Here is a 26,952-nt window from a genome sequence, read left to right as displayed (position 1 = left end):
CCATTACGTTTCGGGCAAAACGTATGGCTTTCATGCAAATAAAATTGAAAACAGAAAATATTACTCTTCAAGCAGAGTGACAGTGATGATCTTTTCAGCCTTCCAGTTCTGGACTTCCATCCCTAGTACGCATGGCTTTATCCACTAATCAATCTCACAGTCACTGTCAACTTCTTCACCCACCATACAGATGTGATATGGATCCAGCATTCCAGCACTGGTGAATGTGAACGACGTACGATGTCCTCTACCTTGTCCAGACGAGCCTCGGTCCGGCTGATAACCCACTCCGAATCTGTCTTTCTTGGCAGCGATGTCCATCATCTTCCCCCAACCTGGAGCTTCTCCACTCTTCACCACCTCAGCATCCTGTTTATACGAAGAAATGGACGGCTTCTCCTCCTCTTTGGCAAAAAGAGCATTCTCCACCTTGACGGTTTCGAATGCTTGACTCGGCGTTTCCCATATCTCACCGTCCATTTCAACATACTTGAACGATGGCAGGTGGCTGACGAAGATGTCCTCCTCCCCACAAACTGTGACGACCTGCCCATCCCAGATATACTTCAATTTCTGGTGCAAAGTCGAAGTCACTGCCCCAGCAGCATGAATCCATGGGCGACCCAACATGCAACTGTATGCCGGCTGAATATCCATGACATAGAATACCGACTTGAACACCTCAGGCCCAATCTTCACCGGGAGCTCCACTTCCCCAAACACTGCCCTCTTCAAACCGTCAAAAGCTCTCACTATCAGGTCAGTGGGCGTCAAGATCAACCCTTCACAGTTCAGCTTCGCCAAGGCTTTCTTTGGCAACACATTCAAAGATGAGCTGGTATCAACCAACACGTGCGAGAGCACGGCTCCTTTACATTCCATAGCAATGTGTAATGCCCGATTATGATTCCTCCCATCCACAGTTAGATCTAAATCGGTGAAACCCAGCCCATGACTGGCATTGACATTTGACACCACCGTCTCTAACTGATTAATTGTGATCTCTTGAGGAACATAGGCCCTCTTCAGAATTTTCAATAAAGCCTCCCTATGCCCCTCGGAGCTCAGCAATAAGGACAAGATTGAGATCTTGGATGGGGTCTGCTGCAGATGGTCAATAAGCTTGTACTCTGACTTCTTGATGATTCTCAGAAATTCTTCAGCTTCATCATCAAGTTCTTTCTCCGACCCACCAGGCGTCGGTGTCACCACAGGAGTACCTTCATTTACTACTTGCTTTCCTCTTGCCCTGGCTAAAGCCTCGGCCTTTTCTTTCTTTTCTTTTTCTCCTTCCCCACTCCTTAAGGCGTCCGGTGCAAACAACTTTCCACTACGAGTGAAACCACTGGGTCCGGCATTATCCACCTTTGAAATGGTGGTTTCACTTGCAGTTTGATCCTCCAACTTCTCCCCATTACAATAGACCTCTCCGCCATAATGCCACAGCATGGCGTCATCTTTGTCATAAGGAATTGGCCCAGGTACCGTGATAGTAACTGGAGCCGCATCGGCCAGCGTTGACAAATCGACCGGGTCGAAGTAAATGGTTATGGTGGAGACATCCTCTTTCCCCAAATCAACCTTCTCAAATCTGAGGCTTCCCTCATCCATCAGCCTCTGGACAGCCTCCCTCAAGAGTACACACCCATTGGGAACAACGGTGCACGCAGCACAACAGTCATCACAGCCCGGGAAGACCCCATTCTTCAACAATTGTCTCTTGACCTCAGCCAAAGGAGTCTTCCACTGGCTCACCTCCGTCACCCAGATTCGGCCCTCATCCTGAGAAATTGCATTCACCCCCATTTGACCATGCGTAGGCATGGGATTAGCATTCACATTTGGAGACGGTGCAAAATTGATTGCCTTAGAATCCACCAAGTCCTGGACCACATGCTTAAAAGCATTGCAATTTTCTACATTGTGTCCAGGGGCACCCAAGTGAAATTCACATTTAGCATTCTCATCAAAACTGGGAGGCCTCTGATCAGGTCTCAACGGAGCCAACGTCCTCAGCTGGACCAACCCCAAATCCTTCAACTTTTTCAGCAAGAATGAATAGGTCACAGGTGGTCTATCGAATTGACGATCATTCATTCGCCCTCGCACCTGATACCCAGCCCTCTGCGGTCTCTGTTGAAATGGCTGCCGTTGTTGTTGCGGTTGTTGTTGTTGCTGTTGTTGATTATCAGCAGGAATGGTTACCGCAGCAGTGTGCTGGTAGTAACGATCCCTACTCTGTCCTTTTTGGGTATACATTGCACTGGTATCACCCTCCTTCTTCCTCTGACCATTCCCAAAGGGCTTCTTCGATCCAGATGACGAAACACTACCCTGTATCTTCCCCAGCTTCAACCAACTTTCAATCCTTTCTCCGGCCACCACTATATCAGCAAAGTTGGTAACCAGGCATCCAACCATTCTTTCAGCAAAGGTCCCCTGCAGGGTACCCATAAACAAATCTGACATTTCTCGGTCTACCAACGGAGGTTGGACTCGGGCAGCCAGCTCCCTCCACCTCTGGGCATATTCTTTAAACCCTTCATTAGGCTTCTGGGACATACCCTGCAGTTGGGTACGGCTAGGAGCCATATCAGCGTTGAACTGGTACTGTTTAAAGAATGCATCTCCAAGATCCTGCCAGCTTTTAATGTCAGAAGACTTCAACTTGGTGTACCACTCCAAGGACCCTCCGGACAGACTGTCCTGGAAGAAGTACATCCAAAGCTTTTGGTCCATGGTATAAGCAGAAATCTTGCAGACAAAAGCCTGGAGGTGAGTTTCCGGGCAAGAACTCCCATTATACTTGTCAAACACAGGCGCTTTGAACTTTTGTGGGATCACAATCCCCTCGACCAACCCCATATTCGACATATTAACAAACCCCGGAGTAGCATGGCTTTCCAAGGCCCTTATCTTCTCCGCCAGCACCCGAATCTCTTTATTTGACGGTTGAACACCATATTGGCCAAATTGTTCATTCAACATGGAGAACTGATCAGCTTCCCTGTCCTCCTCCCTATCCTCCTCAGCCCCAAAGAAAGGAGGAAATAGGTTGTCTTTCATATTGTTACCCATCGGACCTGGTCTACCGCTTGTGGCAGCACCAAAACCACCAGCATTATTAGTCACTACACCAACAGTTGTCCTCTTCCCGAGATCTCCTCCATCCCTGGAACCACCAAGACCGTGATTGGAGACACCCTCCAAATTAATACCACTGTTGGCAGCCGAAGCCCGCTCGAGCTTCTCCACTTTATCGGCAAGTGCTTTCTGCCCGACGGCAAACCCTTGCATAACATTGATTAGTTCATTCATCTTTTCCTTCAGCTCGAGAAAATCTGCATTGGGTAGATCCATCAGCCTGGGTGTGTTGCGTCTGGTAAAGTATCTGTGCGGACGGGTTGTGTGCAGAGGAATGACTCTACGCGCACGAGCAATGATTCCTGAAACAACCAAGCACGTTAGAAACTGACACCTGCAAAATAGAAGACAAGTTATTATGATTCATGCATTAATGCAATGTCTATCCACATGAGGAACATTCTGTCTTTCGATCCTGGCTTCATCGAGACAAATAATAATTCGGCAGCAATATTCTGATATTCATCGATTGATTTTGACATACAATGCAGAGATATATGATTTAGCAAAGATACCACCCAACCATGTGTGTGCTATGTGAGTGCATACAGGAAAGCAAATAAAGCTTGAAGATCAATCACTGAATGAAAATAACCATTGTATACCAAAAGTGCACAATAAGTGCGAGAGTCATACATCAAGTCTGATACAAATCAAATACAATTCTCCAGAATTAGAAAGAAAATACAAACAAGTGAATTCCGTCAACAGGCCTGACGGTAATTCAACACAAATAAGAAAGGTCTAATCTGATGAAGGTCCCACAGAAGGCCCTACATCATCAACCATCTTGGTAAACTTCACCGCGAACCTAAGCTCAGTGTTCTCCTGCTGCAATCTCCCTATCTCCTTCTGGTGAATCTTCATTTGTCGGAAGTAATGATCTCTCTCGGCAATATAATGATCTCTCTCAGCAATGATCTTCACGTTCTCTGTTTCCTTAATCTTCAGCTTTGCCTCCCACTCGGTGATAAGGACTCTGACCCTGTCTTCCCTCTGATCCCTCACAAGGATTTGTCTCCTCTTCTCGTCTTCAATGACCTTCGAAGCTCTAGCCAACCTCTCCTTGGTGATGTCATGCTCCCTTGTGGATGACTCTAAAGTTTGGCTGACCTTGCCATAATAAGCGGTGTCTATCTCAAAGCGCTTCACCTTAAGAGCATGTCTCTTATCCTGGTCTTCCATTTTCCCTTTGATTTCCTGATTAATCATTTAGACTCTAGCAACACTCATCTCCAATTCAGTTTACTCTGCATGCAGCTGATCTCTCTCCCTCTTCATCTCTAAGAATTCTTCCATACTGACAGAAGAATGTGATTCCTCAATCAACGGATACCAAGGATCAACCACAGGAAATGGTAGACAAGTGAGTTCCACTCTCTTGCTGAGCCAGTCATCAAATGGAGGAAAAGACCTGTTATTAGCTCTACCCCAAGAAAACTTGCCTTTCCTTTGAATGTCGCGCCATGCATCAGACACTTGCCTTAACGTGACTGGTTACCCTCAACCGGGAAGTACAAAGTTTCCTGAATCTCACTCTTGAGAGGAGGAACCTCCATAGCGAATCCCATTTGTCTCTTAAGAAGTGTCGGGTTATAATTAATGCAACCCTGAATCCTATAAGAGGCACATTGGGAAAACTCCCACAACTGCAAATGAAATCTTGTCCAACCCCACTACTGTGAGTCCAAGCTATGTCTTTGGCCCGCAAACCCATCAACTTGGTCGCCTAATTTACAGTATGGTCAAGAAGAACAAAAGCACCACTGGAAGGCAAATATCCCATAAACCATTTGTATAGTAGCTGAGCACAACATCTGATCAATCCCCCACGCCTCTTCTCGTTCCGATTATGGACCGAGTAATAAACATCCCCAACCAGGGTAGGAATAGGATTCTTCTGAGCAAACAAACGGATGGCATTAATATCCACAAAGTTCTTCTGGTTAGGAAACAGGATGATACCATAGATGCCCACAGCAATCAAAGCACAGACAGCTTTCCAGTCACCCAAAACAGCATGCTCCTTGGCTTTGGCCTCCAAGAAACTTAGATGAAAACCAGGCAACTTTCCCTTCTCCTTCAGACCTCCTTTGGTCACCTCTGAACTCAAATAAAGAGCACTGGAGATCCTACTAATATCAGGTTCTTCCTTAGTAGCATAGAAAGGAACCTGATTTCTGATCTGAATGCCCAAGATACCAGCATAGTCCTCCATCAAAGGCCCCAACAGGTAATCTGGGAAGACGAAACACCTCAAACCAGGGTCATAAAACTGGAGAAGAGTATGGATGGCGCTCCTATCCCTATCAGTGAGCCTGAAAACCATCTTCAGAATACCCCCATACGTCTCACGAATCATCCCCACATGGTCAGGTGTAATCAATGTTATCATCTCCTTCAACACATCAATCTCTGGATCGAAGAAACTGTAGACGACGTCATCTTTCAAGCCGGGCCTCATGTCTGGAACAAGGAAGTCTCTCAACCGGGATCTCGATCAAGAATGTCCCCTACATATGGATAAACATGAGTTAGATGCAGATAAATGCAAAATGTGAATGATGCTGATGCATGAATGCAATGCACTGTGCCATCCTCCAAGTCATCTGAACAACCCTTATGTTGGATTCCGGTTTCTGAATTGATCTCAACCACCTGAGGTACTGAGCAACCATAAATCCAACTCAGGAATTCCGCAATAAACGGACCGGAGAATACATCACCATCATCACCAGAAAGTCCTCTGAACAGATAACCACAAGATCCTCTGAACCAGCCCAGGGAATCCTGAAATAAACGGATCCCCACTGATAAATACCACGGACGGAACTCCGGCGTCTCGGAAATAAATCCATAAATCCGACTTATAAACAGAACTCTGCAGTCACCAACAAAGAATCACCATCAGAACATGCATCTGTAAGAATCAAACCCTCCCCTCACAGGTGAATTCTAATCAGGTCATCCTAAGACGGATAATGGTCTCGACAATCGGGCAAAGATACTCAACGGGTTTGCCCTTTCGGGTGTGCCGTTGCAGCTCTCATAAGATCGCCTAAACCAAAGATCCGGGAAAGAACGGTCACCGAAGTCAATAGCTCAAAAGAGGTAACCCAACCAGAGTGGAATACTCCACAATGGAAGAGCTTTCTCAGATGAACCTCGTCCGGCTTGTGGTATGTCACGTCGCAACAACATGCCCAACCAACATGTGAGGAACGTGAGACCACACTAATCCTAGGTGTATACTCGGGCCTGGGTTTTAGCCCCACTCAGAACACCCACTCCAAATCAGAGGAACCACCTGTACAGAAGACAACACAATGATAGTATGATGCATGCAAACATTTATGCAAATAATCACAGTACAATAATCATAAATGCAATAAATAGAGCAGCACAAGCAACCTAAACTATCCTAGAGAGCGCTAGGAGAGACTCGCTCAGGGAAGATGGACCAGCAGGAGGTCAACTTCTGTGTCCCCAGCAAAGTCGCCAGCTGTCGCATCCACGAAAATCAATCGGCGGGAAAAAACAAACAAACAGAGCCGCCACCGTGCGTTATTTATCCCAAAAGAGGGAAAGGAAACGCTTGAAGTAAACCTGGAAAAGACATGGTCTCGTGACCAAAGAGAGATGGGATCGGGAGTCGGTTATGCGAAGGGAAGGTATTAGCACCCCTACGCATCTGTCGTACTCGACGGGATCCACGCTCAAAAGGATAGAAGAAAGGTTTCTAAACACTGCTCAAAGAATGCACACACACACTGGAATAAGACACAGGTGGAAGAAGAGGGGAACGGTCTCGCTAGGATATCGCATCTTATGCCTACATATCTCATCTGCAATGAGAATCAGAGCTACCGTAGTTCGGCTCACACACGCCGAAACAAAACACACACAAGAAACCGACTGCCAATCGCTGGGCTTATGTCAGACTCCACACAAACATGCAAACATGGAAACTGAATGCCAATTGCTGAACTTACATCAGACTCCGAACCAACAAACACACACAGGAAACCGACTGCCAATCGCTGGACTTATGTCGGACTCCAAACACACACAAAAACACTCAGGAAACCGACTGCCAATCGCTGGACTTACGTCAGACTCCAAGAAAACAAGAGGTTAACCGGACGCTGAGTCGTCAAAAGCAACAAAACAGTCGAACAAACAAGCTAACAGGGAGTCTGGTACTCGAGCCTGCTAGCTGTCAAGCAAACACACACAAAAAAGGAAAAGGGTGCCCGGAGAGAACTCGTACGATCTCCTGTCTATGTACCTCATCTGGTATGAGGATCAGGGCGACGTAGTTCTCCTTAACAGGGGAGAACTTCTAACCTAACCAGAAACAGGGAAATGACAAACTAGAAGGGAGCCTGACTCGAACCTAATAGTTATCATACAAATCCACCATGGTCCTAGGTTGAGGTTTCTATCTAACTTGCACAGGCAGCAAGCTATCCTAAACAGCACAAGCAAACACATACAAGCACAAAAAGCAAGCACACACACTATATGCACACAATTGAGCTCATACAAGGTTAGGCTGTGAGACACAAGCCAACTGGAATCGGGTGTAGTTAGCTCTTAACCCTAACATTGAGAGTTAGGGTGAAGCAGATGAAATGGGAAGTGAGGGTAAGACCTCACAGCTCTTATCCCTGGCCTGGGAGAGCTTCAGACAAATGAAAGTGTGGGAGTTCAGAAAGTTGGAACTCTTCTCCACATATGACTGACACAACAAAGATCTTGGGTTAATATCCACAATGCATCAACACAAGGTGTGAGCAAAGTGGATGACACACTGAGTAGCAGGAGATGGATTACACATCTCTTCTATCTGCCAATTGCCTCATAGAGGTCTTTTCCTGCTTGGCACAAAAATAAACATTCACAAGCATTGCCTCTTAAGGAGGGCTTCAGACAAGTGCCTGCCCACATAACATGACAGGTCTTCCAGACTACATGAAGATTAGAGGTTATACCTAAGTGGTTAAGCAACCAAGCAAAAGCAAGTTCAAAATGAACTGAAGCAACTTATGTACCTGTTGAAACATCACACAAATCAGTTCAACTATACAGACAAACAGACAGTCATGAATATCAAACAGTTAAACCCAATGAGCAAAGGCATAAGCCAACAAGTCAAACTCAAATGAGTTAACAACCCTACAAAACACACAAGGTTAGTAGTCAAAAGTAAATATCAAAGGCTCAAGTGATAGAGCACCAACAACTAAGGAACTTGAATGCTCCACCTGAAATCAAAGCTCAAACATAAGCAACCAACCACTAGGTCAAAGCCTAGGGTCAAAGATGGAGAAAAACTTTAAAACAGAAGCTGAAAATTGACATGAATCAACTTCAAACACATCTTGAAACAATCCAAAAGGTCTCACATCAATATCAATTACCAAATCCATTTCATGATCAACTGAAGTTCAAGGCAATTTTAAAGCTCAAATGTGACCAACCAGAATGAAAAATCTCAATCAAATTAGAAATGATTCTATAAATTACACCAAAAATTATGAGCAATCACAACATTCATATCAAGCATCACACAAAAAATCAGAACATTTGGAGATCATTTGGCATGGCAAACTCATCAATCAAGTTGAACATCACAAGGTGTGACACAAATTGTCACACCTACCTTAACATGATCATAAAACAGAAATGACAAATGGTAAAAATACCAAATCAACACCATAATTTCAAGCCATGAGTCTAGTTTCAACATGTAAAATTTTATGAGCATTGGACAAAATCTCAGCATTTCACAAATGATATGGCAAGGCTAAGTCAAGAATGGACATGTATTCAATCTCCTTAGGCAAAATAATTTTCAGGCCAGGCACAGTTTATGGAAAAATGATGATAAAATAGTAGACAAAAAATGCAACATGATGCAAAAAACCACATAATTTTTGGAGCAATTTTCAATTAACTATGAATTTTGGAAGATGAAGAAAAAATAAAAAAATACATGAGACATAGCATATGAACACATGGAGTGAAATGGAAAATATCATGAAGCATTTGAATTTTTGTGCCTGGCGCGGAATCGAAGTGAGAATGGATTCAAAATTTGGCGCCTCCACAAATGAAACGCAGCGTTTCATTTAAGTGGAAGAGGTCAGCGCTCGCGGTCAACAGAACCAGCCAATAGAAACGCTGCATGGCTATGAGGTGGACGAATCACACACAAACCCTAAGCTAACACATGCACGGTACTGGAAAATGAAATCCGCAGGTAAGCACATGAACACACAACAAAATTCGCAGCAAACCGCATGCGTTCCGCAGGAAATTCCACATGAAATCTGGAGATGCATGAACACACGATGAAGATCATGAAGATCTTCATCCAATTTTTCCAGAAAATCTCAAAAGTTCCAGAAATCAATATTGAGCATATCAACATGTAGATCTTGCATCATACATCAACAATCAACAAACATTTCATCAAGAAATCAACAAATACGCATGGATCGAAGAGAATAAGTTTCATCCTCAAAACTTTAAACAATCGTATCTCACTCAATTATGCATGGAATTCAATGACTTAAAGCTCAGATTAACCAGCATCACAAGATCTACAACAATAGCAAAATGAATTTGAGAAATAAGAGGATCGATTTGGAACCTCTTGAAGAGCAGCTTTGGAATTTGATGGATACAAGGCCTTGTGATGCTTCCAATCTCTTCTATAATACTTGTACAAGTAATTGGAGGAAGAATTGAGGCTCAATTGCACACGATCTCACAAAAATCTGAATCCACCATTGTTGCTTCAAGCTTGGAGAATGCTTCAAACAGGCACGAATTGCTATGGATCTATGTTCAATCTTGCTCCATGATGCTTCCAGATGATGAACCAAGCAAAGGAAATGCAATTTGTTTGAAGAAATTTGAAGAAAATTTGAGAGAAAAAGTTTGAGAAATTTTCTAGATCTGAAATTATGAATGTGGTTATGCTGAAAATAGTTAGAGATTAGGCTTATATATGCTCCACTAATCATGCCTTAATCAAGTTTTAAGCCAATGCAAATGGAATTAGCAAACATGAGGTGTTTTGGCAAATTGAGTTTTTCACCCTATGCATGAAATGCATGGTGAATAGTGCACGAATTTTCATTCAAATTTACTCAAAAATCTGTTTTGGAGCCAATGGAAATGGTGTAATGTTCAAATAATGCACAAATTTTAAATTCCATATTTTCCCTCCAAAAATCAAGTGAATTTCCAAATATTCATGTGATGATAATTGATGTAATGTGATGCAAGATTTTGAAATTAGAGGTCATGATGAGAATGTAGCAAAAAGATCCATCCAATTTGGAGCTATGGTTGAGAAGTTATGCCCATTTGAAGTTCAATGCACCCTTTTTCAAGTTTTGATCATATCTCCTTAACCACACATGAGAAATTGATGATCTTGGACTTTTTGGAAATGGAAGAGAAATATATACAACTTTCATGTTAAACAAAATTTCATTTGAAGCTTTCTTGATGATGTAATCTTGAGTTAAAAACCTTTCCATTTTTGGCAAATTCAAATTACATGTCACTTTCTATTTTTGGCAAGTTTTGACTGGACCTCAAATTCTTCAATGTTGATGTTTGAAATGTCAAATGAGACTTGTTTGAACATGAATGAAGTATTTCTAATCACTTCCCACCTCCAAATCCAACAGTTGACTTTTGTGATTGACAGAGGAATTGATCATGCACAGATGAATTTGAGCCTCAACCACTTAATGAAATAACTCCAAAATGAAACCCTAGCTTATACAAGCTCAATAAAATCATGTGATGATCTCCATCTCAATAAAGACCTCATCTCCTTGAAAAACCCTGACTGGTATAATGCCACTGATTAGGGTTGACCAGAGGTCAAAACCCTAATCCCAAGGAGCTTGATCAGGAATAATGAACCATGATGATGATGATGTACCATTTCAACCAAGATAATACTCAACCTCCTTGAGGAACCAAGAAACCCTAATTGAAGCACAAACCTCAGATGATTAGTGATCAATTCATGAGACCCTCAGGCTTGAATCTTTTAACCTCTCTATCTTCTGAGAAAGACCTAGGAGGATGACTTGCTCATTATTTCCCATGATATGCAATATGCAAATGCCTAATGTCCTAAAAAATGAAATGCAACATGCAAAGCTAGTCCCAAGAGAGGAGGGTAAATTTTGAGGTGTTACACTGGGAAGCACAAAATATTATGAAGAGTTCATCACGTGATACTGTGGTAATGTTTGATTTCATCCCAAAAAGAGTGTGTGCTAGGATCTTGTGGAAATAACAAAAAGTTGGGTTATGTATGTTTCCAGAAAGAAACTCATGTTCCTCGGGGTCGTCATTTCCTGTCAAACTTCCCCAAAAATGCTCAAGCTCTCTATATTCAAAAAGGTCTTCTTGGCTCATGGTGAATGCATCAAAAGAAGTAGGGAACCCTAAAAGGTTCGTAAGTTCTTGAATGTTATACTGATACTCCATATTGAACATCCTGAACTGAATGAAACCTCGGTTTATTCCTTTTCCATGGTTTGGTAAATAGATCAGGGAACTAAGGAATTCTAGAGTTAGCCTCCGGTAAGTAACAAATTATCTTCGAATAGGAGTGGTTTCCCACCCTATTTGACTCAGCAGATACAGGACACTATCTCTTAGCCCAAGAACGGTCATTGCACCATCATCAGCATAAAAACTTGGGTGCATCTCTCTCTCAGCTAGTTCTTCAAATTTTTGTCTCTGAGCTCTCCCTCTGAATTTGATACCCATGCGATCAATATGTCCCATCAGGTTAGTGTTAACTAAAGAAAAGAAAAACAAGAATTTAGTTAGGATTTGGCCAGATGCCGAAAGAAGAAAAGAAGAAAAATTTAATTAAAATAAAGAAATATGAAGAATGAAAATTGAATAAATTCAAAAATAATAATCAAAGAAGAAAAAAATAAATTTGTGGGTTGTCTCCCACGAAGCGCTTTGTTTAATGTCGCAAGCTCGACATAAAACTATTAAATGTTAATCTATTGATTTTGTATACAATACGTCTAAGTGCAGGACTTGCGAGTCTTCATTGTTTTCATCATAGTGATAATGTTTTAGACGCTGCCCGTTTATGATAAATGATTCAATAGATTTTCCTTTAATTTCTACAGCTCCACTGGGAAAGACATTAGTGACTTGGAAAGGGCCTGACCATCTAGAGCGTAGCTTTCCTGGGAATAACTTAAGTCTAGAGTTGAACAAAAGGACTACATCGCCTTGTTTGAAAGTTTTTCTTGATATGCGTTTATCATGCCATTTTTTCGTTCTTTCCTTGTAGATTCTGGCATTTTCGTATGCGTCTTGTCTAAGTTCCTCTAATTCGTTTATATCAAGAATTCGCTTTTCACTGGCGACCTTATAGTTTAAATTTAAATTTTTTATAGCCCAATAGGCCTTATGTTCTAACTCCACTGGGAGGTGGCAAGATTTACCATAGATAAGCTTAAATGGGGTTGTTCCTATGGGAGTTTTGTAAGCGGTTCGGTATGCCCATAAAGCTTCGGGTAATTTTGATGATCAGTCTTTCCTCGATGTAGCGACTATTTTTTCCAATATTTGTTTAATTTATCTATTAGACACTTCCACTTGTCCACTAGTTTGAGGATGGTAAGGTGTTGCTACTCGATGTTTTACACCATACTTAAACAGTAATTTTTCGAGTATCTTAGATATGAAATGCGATCCACCGTCACTGACTACTATTCTTGGGACACCAAATCTTGGAAAGACTATATTCTTGAAGAGTTTAATTACTACTCGTGTGTCGTTTGTTGGAGAAGCTATAGCCTCAATCCATTTTGATACGTAGTCAACCGCTACGAGTATGTACTTGTTACCGAAAGAGGGTGGAAAAGGTCCCATGAAATCTATTCCCCACACATCGAAAATTTCTACTTCCAAAATGCCTTTTTGTGGCATCTCGTCACGTCTAGATATGTTTCCTGTGCGTTGACACCTATCGCATTTCTTGACAACAGCATGCACATCCTTCCATATGTTTGGCCAATAAAGATCGGCTTGTAGGATTTTGGAGCAGGTTTTGGATGTACTTGCGTGTCCACCGTAAGGAGCGGAATGACAATGTTGGATTATACTTTCTACCTCTTCTTCAGGTATACAGCGACGGAAAATACCATCGGGGCCTCTTTTGAAAAGTAAAGGGTCGTCCCAGTAATAATGTTTTATGTCATGGAAGAATCGTTTCTTTTGTTGGTATGATAAATCAAGTGGAACCACTCCGGCGGCTAAATAATTGACAAAATCGGCGTACCATGGTGTAACGCATATAGCCAAGGTGGTCTCTACCTGTTCATCAGCTCTATTTTCTTCCAAATTAGCTATAAGTTTATCGTACGAGAAATCATCGTTGATCGATGTTCTTTCCGGTTCCAGGTTTTCAAGTCTAGAAAGGTGATCTGCTACTACGTTTTCAGTTCCTTTTTTATCTTTGATTTCCAGATCAAATTCTTGTAGCAACAAGATCCACCTTAGGAGTCTAGGTTTAGCATCCTTTTTTGTTAAGAGGTACTTAATGGCAGCGTGATCAGTGTAAACGATTATTTTAGCTCCGACCAAGTAGGAACGAAATTTATCTAGTGCAAATACTACTGCTAAAAGTTCTTTCTCGGTCGTGGCGTAATTCTTTTGTGCTTCATCTAGAGTTCTACTCGCATAATATATGACGTGAAGTTTTTTATCCTTTCGTTGTCCTAAAACAGCGCCTACGGCGTAGTCACTTGCGTCACACATTATTTCGAATGGTTCATTCCAATCCGGGGTCTGCATTATGGGCGCGGAGATCAATGCTTGTTTAACTGTTTGAAATGCTTCTAAACATTTATTGTCGAAGATGAATTCAGCATCTTTCATTAATAATCCTGTTAAAGGTTTAGTTATTTTAGAGAAATCTTTAATGAATCGTCGGTAAAAACCGGCATGTCCTAAGAAGCTTCGTATTTCTCTCACAGTTTTCGGAGGTTGAAGGTTTTCGATTACTTCTATTTTTGCTTTGTATACTTCAATTCCTCTATTTTATATGATGTGTCCTAAAACAATTCCTTCTTGTACCATAAAGTGACATTTTTCCCAATTAAGTACTAGGTTCACTTTTACACATCGTTCTAGAACTCTTTCTAGGTTTTCAAGACATTCTTCGAAACTTTGTCCGCATACGGAAAAGTCATCCATAAAGACTTCCATGATGTTTTCGAGAAAATCGGCAAATATTGCCATCATGCACCTTTGGAAGGTTGCAGGAGCATTGCACAAGCCAAATGGCATTCGTCGATACGCGAAGGTACCAAAGGGACATGTGAACGTTGTCTTTTCTTGGTCATCAGGATGAATTGGTATTTGAAAGAAGCCTGAGTAACCGTCTAGATAGCAGAAATGAGAATGCTTGGCTAATTGTTCTAACATCTGGTGTATAAATGGTAAAGGAAAATGATCTTTTCGGGTTGCTTTATTTAGCTTCCTATAGTCAATGCACATTCTCCACCCCGATTCAATTCGTTTGGTTATAGTTTCTCCTTTTTCATTTTCGATCACTGTTATACCTCATTTCTTTGGTACTACGTGTACAGGACTAACCCATTTGCTATCGGATATAGGATATATGATACCTGCCTCTAATAACTTCGTTACTTCCTTCTTCACTACCTCACTCAGGATCGGGTTTAGTCTCCTCTGATGTTCCCTAGAAGTTTTACAGTCCTCTTCTAGCATGATGCGGTGCATACAAATAAAAGGACTTATCCCTTTAAGATCGGTGATGTTGTATCCTAGTGCGGTTGGATATTTTCTTAAGATATGTAGGAGTTTTTCGGTTTCAAGTTTTCCTAGGTCTGCATTGACTATCACTGGTCGTTCAAGTTCTGAGTCTAGGAATTCATATCTCAGATATTTGGGAAGTGTTTTAAGGTCGAGGGTTGGTTTCTAGAGGCATTGTGTAGGATCCGATGTTATTGCTAAACATTGGTTCAGTCTGTCTTCTACACGATAGTTGGATAAATCGTCATTTTCTAAATCTGTTTCTTTTATGCATTCGTCGATGATATCCATGAAGTAACATGTGTCATCTATTGCAGGTGCTTTCAAAAATTTGGAAAGAATAAACTCAATTTTCTCTTCTCCTACTTCGAAAGTGAGTCGTCCTCGTTTTACGTCTATGATAGCACCGACGGTTGCTAAGAAAGGTCTTCCCAATATAATGGGGGTAACTTCATCTTCTCTTATGTCCATAATTATAAAATCGGTGGGAATGTAGAATTGACCTATGCGCACGGGAACGTTTTCAAGAATTCCTACGGGATATCTAACGGAACGATCTGCTAATTGCACAGACATTTTAGTTGGTCTTAATTCTCCCATTTCAAGTCTCTTGCATATGGACAAGGGCATAACACTGATACCGGCTCCTAAATCGCATAAAGCTTTGTCTATGACAAATTTTCCTATGTGACAGGGTATAGAGAAACTACCAGGGTCTTTAAGTTTAGGAGGCATATTTTGGATTATTGCGCTACACTCAGCAGTGAGTGTAACGGTTTCGCTATCTTCATGTTTCCTTTTATTAGATAAAATTTCTTTTAAGAACTTAGCATATGAAGGCATCTGCGTAATAACTTCTGTAAAAGGAATCGTGACGTTTAATTGTTTCAGTAGGTCAACAAATTTCTTAAATTGGCCCGCATCTTTGGTTTTAATTAGCCTTTGAGGGTAAGGGATAAGTGGTTTGTAAGGCGGCGGAGGTACATAAGGTTCTTTGTTTTCTACGGTTTCTTTATTACACTCTTCCTTTTCCTTAGGTCTACCTTCTTCCTCAGTTGACTTTTTAGAGTTTTGGTTCTCAATCCTTGGGTCAGACGGTCCTTCTACCTCTGTTCCACTTCTTATTATAATTGCATGAGCGTGGCCTTTCGGATTAGGTTGGGGTTGTCCAGGAAATGTACCAGTTGGGGAAGCAGTAGGCGCTTGTTGTTGAGCTACTTGCGAGATTTGTGTTTCCAGCATTTTGTTATGGGTAGCCAGGGCATCTACTTTACTTACTAGTTGTTTAATTTGTTCGCTAGTGTGTACATTCTGGTTTAAGAATTCTTTATTGGTTTGCTGTTGAGAAGCTATGAAGTTCTCCATCATGATTTCCAAATTGGATTTCCTAGGAACGTTATTGTTAGGTGTAGATGGGGTCGGCTTTTGATATCCAGGAGGTATAGCTGGGGCTTGACTGGGAGCTTGACCTGGTGCGTATAAAGCATTATTACTTTTATATGAAAAATTAGGATGGTTCTTCCAGTTTGAGTTATAGGTATACGAGTAGGGATTTCCTTTAGCATAGTTCACCTGCTCTTCTTGGATTCCTGTTAGGAGTTGACAATCTATAGGAGTCTGACCTTGAATTCCACAGACTTCGCAATTTTGAGTTACGGCAACCACGGTGGCTGGAGGTGATACATTTAAACTTTCAATTTTCTGGGCAAGAGCATCCACTTTTGCATTAACATGATCAAGGCTACTTATCTCGTACATGCCCCCTTTTGTTTGAGGTTTTTCTACCATTGTTCGGTCGCTTCCCCACTGATAATGGTTTTGGGCCATGCTTTCGATAAGTTGATAAGCGTCAGCGTAAGGTTTATCCATAAGCGCACCACCAGCGGCGGCGTCTATTGTTAACCTTGTGTTGTACAAGAGACCATTAAAGAAGGTATGAATTACTAACCAGTCCTCTAAACCATGGGGTGGACAAAGTCTCATCATGTCTTTGTATCTTTCCCATGCTTCGAAAAGAGACTCGTTATCTTTCTGCTTAAATCCATTTATCTGGGCTCTTAACATAGCTGTTTTGCTTAGAGGAAAATATCGGGCAAGAAAGACTTTCTTCAACTCATTCCATGTGGTGACTGAGTTGGAGGGAAGAGACTGAAGCCATCTTCTAGCTTTATCTCTTAACGAGAAAGGAAAGAGACGAAGTCGAATTGCCTCTGAAGTGACACCATTAGCTTTAACAGTATCAGCGTATTGGACGAATACGGATAAATGAAGGTTTGGATCCTCGGTAGGATTTCCAGAAAATTGGTTCTGTTGCACTGCCTGCAACAGCGAAGGTTTAAGTTCGAAGTTGTTTGCTTCGATTGCGGGTGGAGCAATACTCGAATGCGGCTCATCTTGCGATGGAGCAGCGTAATCTCGAAGAGCACGAGCTGGTTCTGCCATCTCGGGTATCGGCGAAGGAAGGAGATTTTTGAGATCAGGAATTTCGATTGGAAGAAGATTGTTTGCAGCACGATACTCCCGAATTCTTCGTAAGACTCGGAGATATCGTTCAACATCGTTGATTCGTAAGTAGTACGGTTCGCCTTGTGAGCGAGTGTGTGGCATACAAATCAACGAAAGACAAGGGAAAAATAAAAATTACCTTAGTCTCTACAGCGTAACAGAAGAGTTACGATATCGACTAAATAAAAATCCCCGACAACTGCGCCAAAAACTTGATCGCGACTTTATGAGTCTATTGGGGTATTAACTGCAAGTGCACAGTCTAATCGTGTAGTTTTAAAAGATATCGATCCCATAGGGACTTAATGAATCGATATACCGTTTTTCTAAGGTTACTTTGTAAAGCTAAGGCGGATGATCCTTTGATGATTAGGGGGAAAAGTAAAACTAAAATTGGATCTAGATTAAATATCAAATAACACGGATATCGGTATGTAGTTTGTCGTAATTAGGGAATCAAATCTTCGTTGGTTTCTTAGTTTTAAAATAAGTCTTTTCAGTAGACACTATTAATTAAAAGTCTTTACTCAAACTATTGCTTTGTTGAATCAGACTATGACTTTATATTAACGTACGCTCTCACTATTTTGTTAAATCTAAAATCCCTTTTTGAAAACAATAGAATCTATAGAAACTCTTTTTAAGAAAATACTAACCGTTTAAACGCCCTCGTCTCAAACTCTCGCTCTGTTGACTTAGACTATATGATTAAACTTAAATGCTTAACTCTCGTCCTCACATTTAACCTTTAAAAATAATTTTTGAAAATGATTAGGATTTAATTAACTTTAAAAATTGCTTTCGCCCTGATTTAAAGTTAATGTTCAATTTACAATGTCCAATTAAAAGCTCAAACTGTCGTTCTATTGATTTTAACTTCTTTATATCTTTTACTCTCGTACAAAAACTTTGGTATTAACTCTGTAAATTGAGACCATAAAAAGAGTGACTAAATTTTGAAACAAATTTAAACCAACTAGTTTTGATTCCTTTATTCCGCTTACTTTACATACAAATATCTAAATTAATTAGTCGGACATGGCAAACACGCATAAACAATAATCATGCATAAATACAGCCATATCAAACAGACAATATATATAAACAGCATCACAGAGCATATGTAAATTAAAATAATAACTCAATTAATTAATGAACCTGGTAAATTACTAGAAATCTTGGTTTTGTTCCTAGCTTCGATGCTCGAACACTCCACCACAAGTCGGTTGGATTTGTTCTTCACAATTCTTGAGCAGACAGGTAAATAAAACAAGGAAATAAAAATAATGTGATCCGACGTAAGGTTAGATCCAGTGAAAAGTACACAATAGTTTCCGGTGTAGAAACTATTGTGAGAAAATAAATTGAATGCTTAGTAAATTAAGCTAGCAAATGAAAGAAAATAAAAAGCAAAGAAAATAAAATGCTGAGAAAATATATTGCTGTAAAACTATTGCACGACGTGGAGAGATACGACAGAGAGAGGAGAGCTTCAATTGGATCCCTTGAGGTCTATTTATATTCCTCCATAAAGTAACTGTTTCCCAAAAGTTCCTTCAGTATGGTTTCTAACGCGTCAACGAGTCAAGCGGAGAAATAGGGGAGAAGTGCTTCTGTTACGCGCGTCAAAGGCAGAAAAATAGGAGTGGGGGGTGTGACGTCCGTCACACCATGTGTTACGCTCGTAACACTAAGTAGAGGGGCGTGACGCTCGTCACATGAGTGTGGCGGTCGTCACAGGCCCTTTTCCTTGTAGTTGGCGTGGGCTGGGCTTTAGTGAAATGCTTTTCCTAGAGAATCCTCTTTTTGCACCCCTTTTCTTTCCTTTTCACACATGCTTCAGTTTATGTTACCTGAAATAAATAATAATAGAATACCAAGTAATATCGAATAATATAAAATAAATCGAATCAAATAACACTATAATTTAATTAAATCAAGTCCAAAAGTGTGATATTATTTCATGTTATCAAAAATGAAGTCCAATTCTCAATCTTGCTTTGTGTGGGCTCCTTCTGTTAAGGAGTGATCGATCAAAACCTGATCTCCATGTCACTAATGCAGTATGCAATGAGTATGACCTAATATGATGCTAATGAAGTGTAAAACATAATCCCATGCTTCCAGGAAAAATGAAGGGTAAATTTTGGGGTATTACAGCAAGAATCACTAAAGGAGAAAAATTTATTTCCGCTGCGTTTTGGATCGCAATTTTCCTTCACTAGTTGCCCCCAATTCCAACAAGATTTCGTGGCTAGCTATCAAAGCTCCATATTCAGCCTCATTGTTAGAGCAAGAACCCTTTATCCGGTACTTGAATTTTGTTGGAATTTTGTTAGGAGATTCGATTAGAACTCCAATCCCAGTTCCCTTTTTATGACTAGAACTATCGAAATATAATTTCCAAGGTTCAAGTTCCACAAAGGGTTGGGGCGTTTCAGCCATAGTATGACAAACGATAAAATCTGCAACTACTTGCCCTTTCATAGCTTTAAAAGGCATATAGGTCAAAGAATACTCAGTTAAAGCAAGTGCCCATTTCCTAATTCTACTATGTAAGATTGGATTAGAAAGAATATGTTTTATTATGTCAAAATGAGACAAAACATACATATCAACTGACTTTATATATTGGTTTATCTTAGTGCAAGAGAAGTACATCATAGGCACAATTTTTCAACCATAATATACCTAGTTTCTGCATCATTAAGGACTTGAATAAGATAATAAATGGCTCTTTCGGTGCCATTTTCATCCTCTTGATCAAGCATGCTCCCTATAGTTACATCAGATTTAGAAATATATAACCTCATACTTTTACTTCTACAAGGAGGTGATAGAATTGGAGGTTGAACAAGATACTCTTTAATTTTGTCGAATGCTTCCTGATGTTCTTGTCCACATTCGAAAACTTCCTTTGTCAGTCGGAGAAAAGGCGAAAAGGCTTGAGTTTTTCCACTTAGGTTCGAGATGAACCTCCTTAGGAAGTTAATCTTTCCCAGCAACGATTGCAGTTCCTTCTTCGTTGACGGCGCTTTCGCTTTCATTATGTCCTTGGTCTTATTTTGGTTGATTTCAATCCCCTTTTTATGGACCACAAAGCCTAAAAACTCTCCCACCTGCACATAAAACGCACACTTGAGAGGATTCGTCTTCATACCATGTTTCCTCATTCTTTTGAATGATTGTCGGAGATGGTTAATATGACTTTTGCTTAACAACAATATTGTCATTGTAAATCTGCATAAAAGTCTCAATGAAATCATGAAAAATAGAATTCATTGCTCCTTGATAAGTTTCCCTAGCATTTTTCAAACTAAAAGGCATGACCACCCACTCATAGGTGCCCAAGGCTCCTGGGCACCGAAACGCGGTTTTAGGGACATCTTCGTCAGTAATGACAATTTGATTATATCCAGAATACCAAAAAAGCATACTAAGATACTTGAAACCTGCGGTGGAATCGGCTAGCATTTCTGCCACTGGCATTGGGTATTCATCATTTGGGGTTGCTGCATTCAAATCTCTGAAGTCAATGCAAACCCTCAAAGTTCCGTTCTTTTTTATAACAGGAACAATATTTCCAATCCATTCGACATACCTTGTTCTTCGGATGAACTTACATTTGAGAAGCCTTTCAATTTCTTCTTTGATTTTTGATAGGATTTCTGGTGCGAAATGCCTTGGAGTTTACTTGACTGGCTTTTTTCCAGGCTTTATAGGAAGTTTTAACTCCATTAAATCCCTATCCAATATGGGCATCATGCCGTAATCCCAAGCAAAGCAGTCTTTGTACTCTTTCAAGAGTTGAATCACATTGACCTTGAATTATGGGCTAAGGTTGGTGCTGATATATGTTGGCCTTTTGCTTATTCCATCTCCTAAGTCGATTTCTTCTAGGGGATCCTGCGCCAAAATTTTGATGTTAGGTGTTACGGGATCCTTCTCAAAACTCAAAGGCTCATCATCATAGATGGCCTCGAGCCTCTGACTAGTCACCTCGCTGTCTCGTTTATCAAGGGGCTCTAGTTCAAAATGCATACCAGGACCTTCAAGGTGTACTTCGGTCTCTTTGGCTTCGACAACCATGTACTTTACTTCGGCCTCTAAAATATTGGGCGTGCCAATTTGTTTACATTGGATTTTGGTAAACAAGCGTTAGTCTTCCAAAATTGATATTTTGGTTACTTATAGGATCGACTAGATTGATCCTAGGACATATGTGTATAGTTTTTGTTCAAGGCTTGTTCTACTAGTACGTTCTTCGACGATAATGTTATAATTAAAAGTAATGCAAAGAAGATTTATGGAAAATATGAAGAAAGAACATAATTTCGACAGGAGGGTAAATGGCATAAAAAATGACTTCAATGTAAATAGATTGACATTGAATAAATATATGGTATTTCATACGCATATATTCTCAGAAAACTCTTTCCTCAATAACACTTAGATACTTAGAGTGGTTTTGAGTTTGATACAATATTGAACACCCTGAATCCTAATGCTAAGACTCGTATTTATACTACTTTGACAGTAACGGTAACAAACAATCTTTTCTTCAGAAAATGAAACGTTCCGGCTTGCATGTGTTTCGCCCTTCATAGGCCTCCACACGTCCCTTGTAGGATTAGATAAGGCCAAAATATGGTTATCAACCTTACCTTGGATTTTGAATCACCCTCGTCGAACTCATCTTCAAACCGTTTCAAGAATTTCCAAATCCTATAACGTTATTTCGACAATATAGCAATTTCCTTGCCAAATTCCAATCGAAAAAGGCTTTTTCTGACTCCCGTCGAAGTCAGCTTGGATTTCTTCCAAATATTCCCTTAAGTTTTATACTTAACTTCTTATATATTTTGAGCATTAGATTTACAGTTAACATCCCCATCCCTTCTCGTGCTTAAGGTCACTTGTCCGACACTTATAAATATGTATCTCCATCTTTCTTGTCTAAACAACCTTTAGAACTTTAGAGCTGAAGACACCGACATGAGTTAAGGAATCCTACTGGTAATCTTAGAGAAAAAATGGTAAATTCCTAGTAGTGTGTTCCTAGAATTCGAGAAACCCTAGAAGATATCTACGGGGATTAAGAAACACATCTAAACACCTTAAGCTTATGTGATTCATATATAAAGACTTCGAGAAATTAGGAAACATTTAGGTAAAAAGTAAGTTTTGTTCTTGGGAACTTGGATGACTATTTCTTGTAACTCATTTGTAATATTTTTTAACAACTTTTGGAAGTATTGTGAATTAGAGAGCTTGTATGATCAAACTAGATAAATAAGTTATTATGTTTCTTGTATTTTATCTTTTTCTACAAAGTTAAGTTGGTGTCTTATTGCACCGAGATTTTTTTTTGCCAAATGTCATTTATGTTGGTTGCAATTGTTCTTTGTACCCACACATGAAATTTCCTCGTGTTATTGAACCTTTCAATTTCACAATATATTTGTTTACAATGGGGAAACATAATGGAAGATTTAAATGTTTTCCGAAGACAACAATTTTAGATGTTGAAAAGTGAAGATGCAATAAATTTTAACTCAAGATAAGTTTATTGAAGCATTTAAGGGTGATAAATTGATGCCTACATGCCTAATACAAGAAGAGAAAACTAATATGGTGGATAAGGCCATAAGTGTCATTATATTGTTCCTCGAGGAAAAAGTTCTAAGGAAATTCGCTAGGAGAAGACTGTGACTTTGATATGGAAAAAACTTGAATCATTGTATATGATCCAGTCTTTAGATCATATTTTGTCTAAAAAACAACAACTTTACTCATTCTGAGTGGTAGAGAGCAAATCCATAGTGGAACAGTTGGAAGAATTTCACATGAACATTGATGATCTTGAGAATATTGAGGTGAAGTTTAAAGAGGAGGAAATGGTTCTAATCTTGTTGAGCTCATTACCCAAATATTTTGAGCACTTTAAGGATGCCCTTATTTATGATAAGAAAGGTATTATTACTTTGTATGAAGTCTAGGTGGCTATGAGATCCAAAGAATTTTCAAAGATGAGATATTTGAAGATTGGCAATAGTGGCGAAGCCTCGAGTTTCTCAAGAGGAGGAATTGAGCATAGAGGGATGTTAAAATTAAATAGGTTTGACAAATCAATGTTAAACTGATTTATTTGTCAAAAATCTGGTCAAGTTAAAAGGGATAATTCTAAGAGGGATGACAATGGATATTTTGTTCAGATTGTTGATGCCTTCCATGAAATTTTTTATGAGAGTGTTGGTGAATTTGTGGTGCCAAGTTTAGAGAATGGAGAGGGTTGGGTCATGAACCCAGGTTCCTCTTATGACATGTGTCTAAAAAAGTAATACTTTAAGATTTTGAAGCTGGAGGAAGATGGAGTGGTTCACCTTAGTGAAAATAAGGCTTGCAAGGTTCATGGTATTGGTAAAGTCAAACTTAAAATGTTTGATGATAATGAGTTTCTTCTTTATAACATGAGGTATGTTGCAGATCTCATGGGATTTTGTTTTCATCCATAAGTATGTTTAATGATATAAGCCATTGCACTAGAGTTGAACATTGTGTGTTGAAGATTTCACATTGTAAAGTGATCATAGCTAAAGCGTCTAAAACACGTGGCTTATATATTAGAAGGTTCCAATGTTGTTTTCATTCATCATCATGTAGTGAATACTTTCATAAAAAGAATAGGTATGTGATTGTGGTCAAGACATGGTGGATGCTTTGAGGTTATTTCATAGCACTTTAATGATTTTTGCCAAAGACAAGAGATAAAAAGGCATTTGACCACTCAGTTATCGTGGAGTTTTGGGGGTAAGATTGTTGGTAAAACACCTTACTTGATCAATGGGTATTCATTTACAAGAATATACTTCCAAACACTTATGGAGGTTTGGAGTAGAAACATTGTAACCTACTCTATTTTAAAGGTCGTTTAAACTTTTCTTATTGATCAACTCAAGCCAATTCGGCTTGATGGTAAAATTGTGGATTGTGTCAATAATGTTTATCCAAGAGGTATGAAGGATTATGAGTTGTTAGGAGTGAAACCTCGAGGATCAAAGTTCATCAATCACAAATGTATTAATTTCAACGAGTCCAACCAAAGAATGAAAAGTAAATACATGGGGATGAAGCTTTTGAAAACTATGGCGAATAAGACTTAATTTAAAATGGAGGTTTCTACTATTGATACTAGTAGTGGTGAGGGAAGAATTACAAAGGCCTCTGATGATCATTTGACTAGTGATTAGGTAAGGAAAGAAATTGTACAATCTCAAAGGGACGGTTATGCATGCCTTAGATGACATGATTTAATTGTGGCTGAAGGTTGTAAAACTCGGAGACATGGACCTTTAGGAAGGCATTCAAAAGTAGGTGAAGTCAAAGATGGTTGAAGAACCGTACTTGTGGACTTATTAGATAATTTAAGTAGAAAAATATGGTTAAGTGCAAGTGAATACAAGTTGTAAGATCAAGGTTCAAGCGAAGCCTGAACTTGATAAAAAATATTTAATGGATGTTGAATTGGAAAAGAGCAGCGAGATCATTGATGGATAAATTGTCATCATTATGGTTCCATGTCAAGGTGGATATTGTTGAAGTATGCCTTAAAATAAGTGATGAAGAGAAAATAAGTATGTCTCGAGACTGTAGAGACCATAAATGAGTCATGAAGTCGATGAAAGTCGACGACATGGTTGATGTGACGACGAAGCCGATGCGGAAGGGTCGTGGGAAGATTAGAATGTTGACGTGCGGCAGTAGTCGGCAGCAGTCAGACTGGTTTTGGCGGGCGATCGAGTCATGTGGGTATCATATATGGTTCATGCAGTTTTCTATATCATACTTGGTTGTTTTGGTTTGTGGATTTGTTTGTTAATTGATCATGTTTAACATTTGTTAAGTATCGTTTGAATTTTAGAATTTATAAATATGTATCTTCACGATTCTTGTCTAAATAACCTTCAGAAATTTAGAGTTGAAGTTAAAGATAAGAGTTTAGGAATCCTAGTGGTAATCTTAGAGAGTTAGAGAGATTGAGAAACACTTGGGTAGAAAATAAGTCTTTTCTCGGGAACTTGGATGACTATTTTCTCGTAACTCATTTGTAATATTTTGTAACAACTTTTGGAAGTATAGTGAATCAGAGATTTGCTCTCTCATGCAAAGTAGATCATTTAATCGAACTGTGTAAATAAACTATTGTGTTTATTGTCTTTTATCTTCTTTTATCAAGTTAAGTTGACGTTATAGTGCAAAAAGATTTATTTTTCTGAAGATCATTTATTTTGTTAATCATTGTTCTTTGTTCTCACACATCAAATTTTTGTGTATGAGAAAATCTTTCAATTTCACGAGCAAGAATGACAACCATCAATCACACATAAAGAGACTTAGAGATACCAAAGTTATTAGCAAAAACTCTTATAAAAGAACCTTCAAAGTCTCTAAAAATCCAAAACACAAGTGAAGAGTCCAGATAATCTTTTAGATGCACCATCATTGTTACATTAACCCACACTTAGGAGGAGCCAGTTAGTTAACTTAAGTGGTTTTAGAAAAAAAATGGAGCATGACAAGTATTACCAATTTTTCAGATAAGTTGGTAGATAACAAAACATTTTACTCAATTTTATTCAACACATAGCTAGATTAGTTAATATTGTCAAACCGAATTTTATTCCTGTAAATCTAAACATATTAAATAATGTTAGTAATTACCAACACTATAAAATTATTAAGTTGAGATCTTCAATTTGCATTCATGCTAGAAAAAGATTAGACATCGAAATGAGTTTCAAGAGCATCAATTCTAAATGTAGAAAGCAAAAAAGCATTCGAAATGGTTTAGATTATGGTGTAACATATATTATGGTGGTATCTTGAGATGGAAACATCATGTTAGGCAGCATGAAAAAGAACATGTCCCACATTAATTGTCCTATTCCTATTCCTTTACCTTCTCTTTATTTATTATTAGTGAATGAGTACTAAATTAAGAGATAGACGTACATTAACCTTAGAAGTAGTACTATAGCTAGGAGCCAATGGGTTGAAGTGAGTAGTCACTTTCCTTCGGCAACTCTAAGCGACGTCAAAGGTCGTGAATTGTTGAACCAACATGTACTTATATTAAAGGACCCTCACCAAACCATCCCTCTAGAATAAGCATGTGACTTCAACATGATACTATTACCATGCATCATACTTTTTTAGTTATAAAAGGTTTAGAATACTTGGGCTCCAAGAACTTGCTAGAGTTAAAGTAGATAACAAAACTCAAGGAATTCTTCGAGAAATATTTATAGATTATCGGCTAAAAATGTCCTCACATCAAAAGCAGGAATTGAACTCATAATCTCTCAATCTCTTAATGTATGAATTAGTTATTTATTTGACAACATTCATCAATATTAATATGGATTAAATATAGACATGACAACATAATCCGTA

At 39.4% G+C, this 26,952-nt stretch overlaps 1 non-coding gene across 1 annotated transcript; it reads left to right on the top strand.

Moving 5' to 3' along the window:
• Window positions 1-16,951: 16,951 nt before the first annotated feature.
• LOC127124504 (small nucleolar RNA R71) lies at window positions 16,952-17,058 on the top strand. Its single transcript, XR_007803987.1, has one exon. It is a non-coding gene; the product is annotated as a small nucleolar RNA R71 (small nucleolar RNA).
• Window positions 17,059-26,952: the final 9,894 nt, after the last annotated feature.

Source organism: Lathyrus oleraceus, chromosome 2, assembly GCF_024323335.1.
Source record: "Lathyrus oleraceus cultivar Zhongwan6 chromosome 2, CAAS_Psat_ZW6_1.0, whole genome shotgun sequence".
In the NCBI taxonomy this organism is placed as follows: domain Eukaryota; kingdom Viridiplantae; phylum Streptophyta; class Magnoliopsida; order Fabales; family Fabaceae; genus Lathyrus; species Lathyrus oleraceus.
The sequence above is the reverse complement of the archived record's forward strand: the minus strand, read 5'-3'. Positions and strand labels throughout refer to the sequence as shown.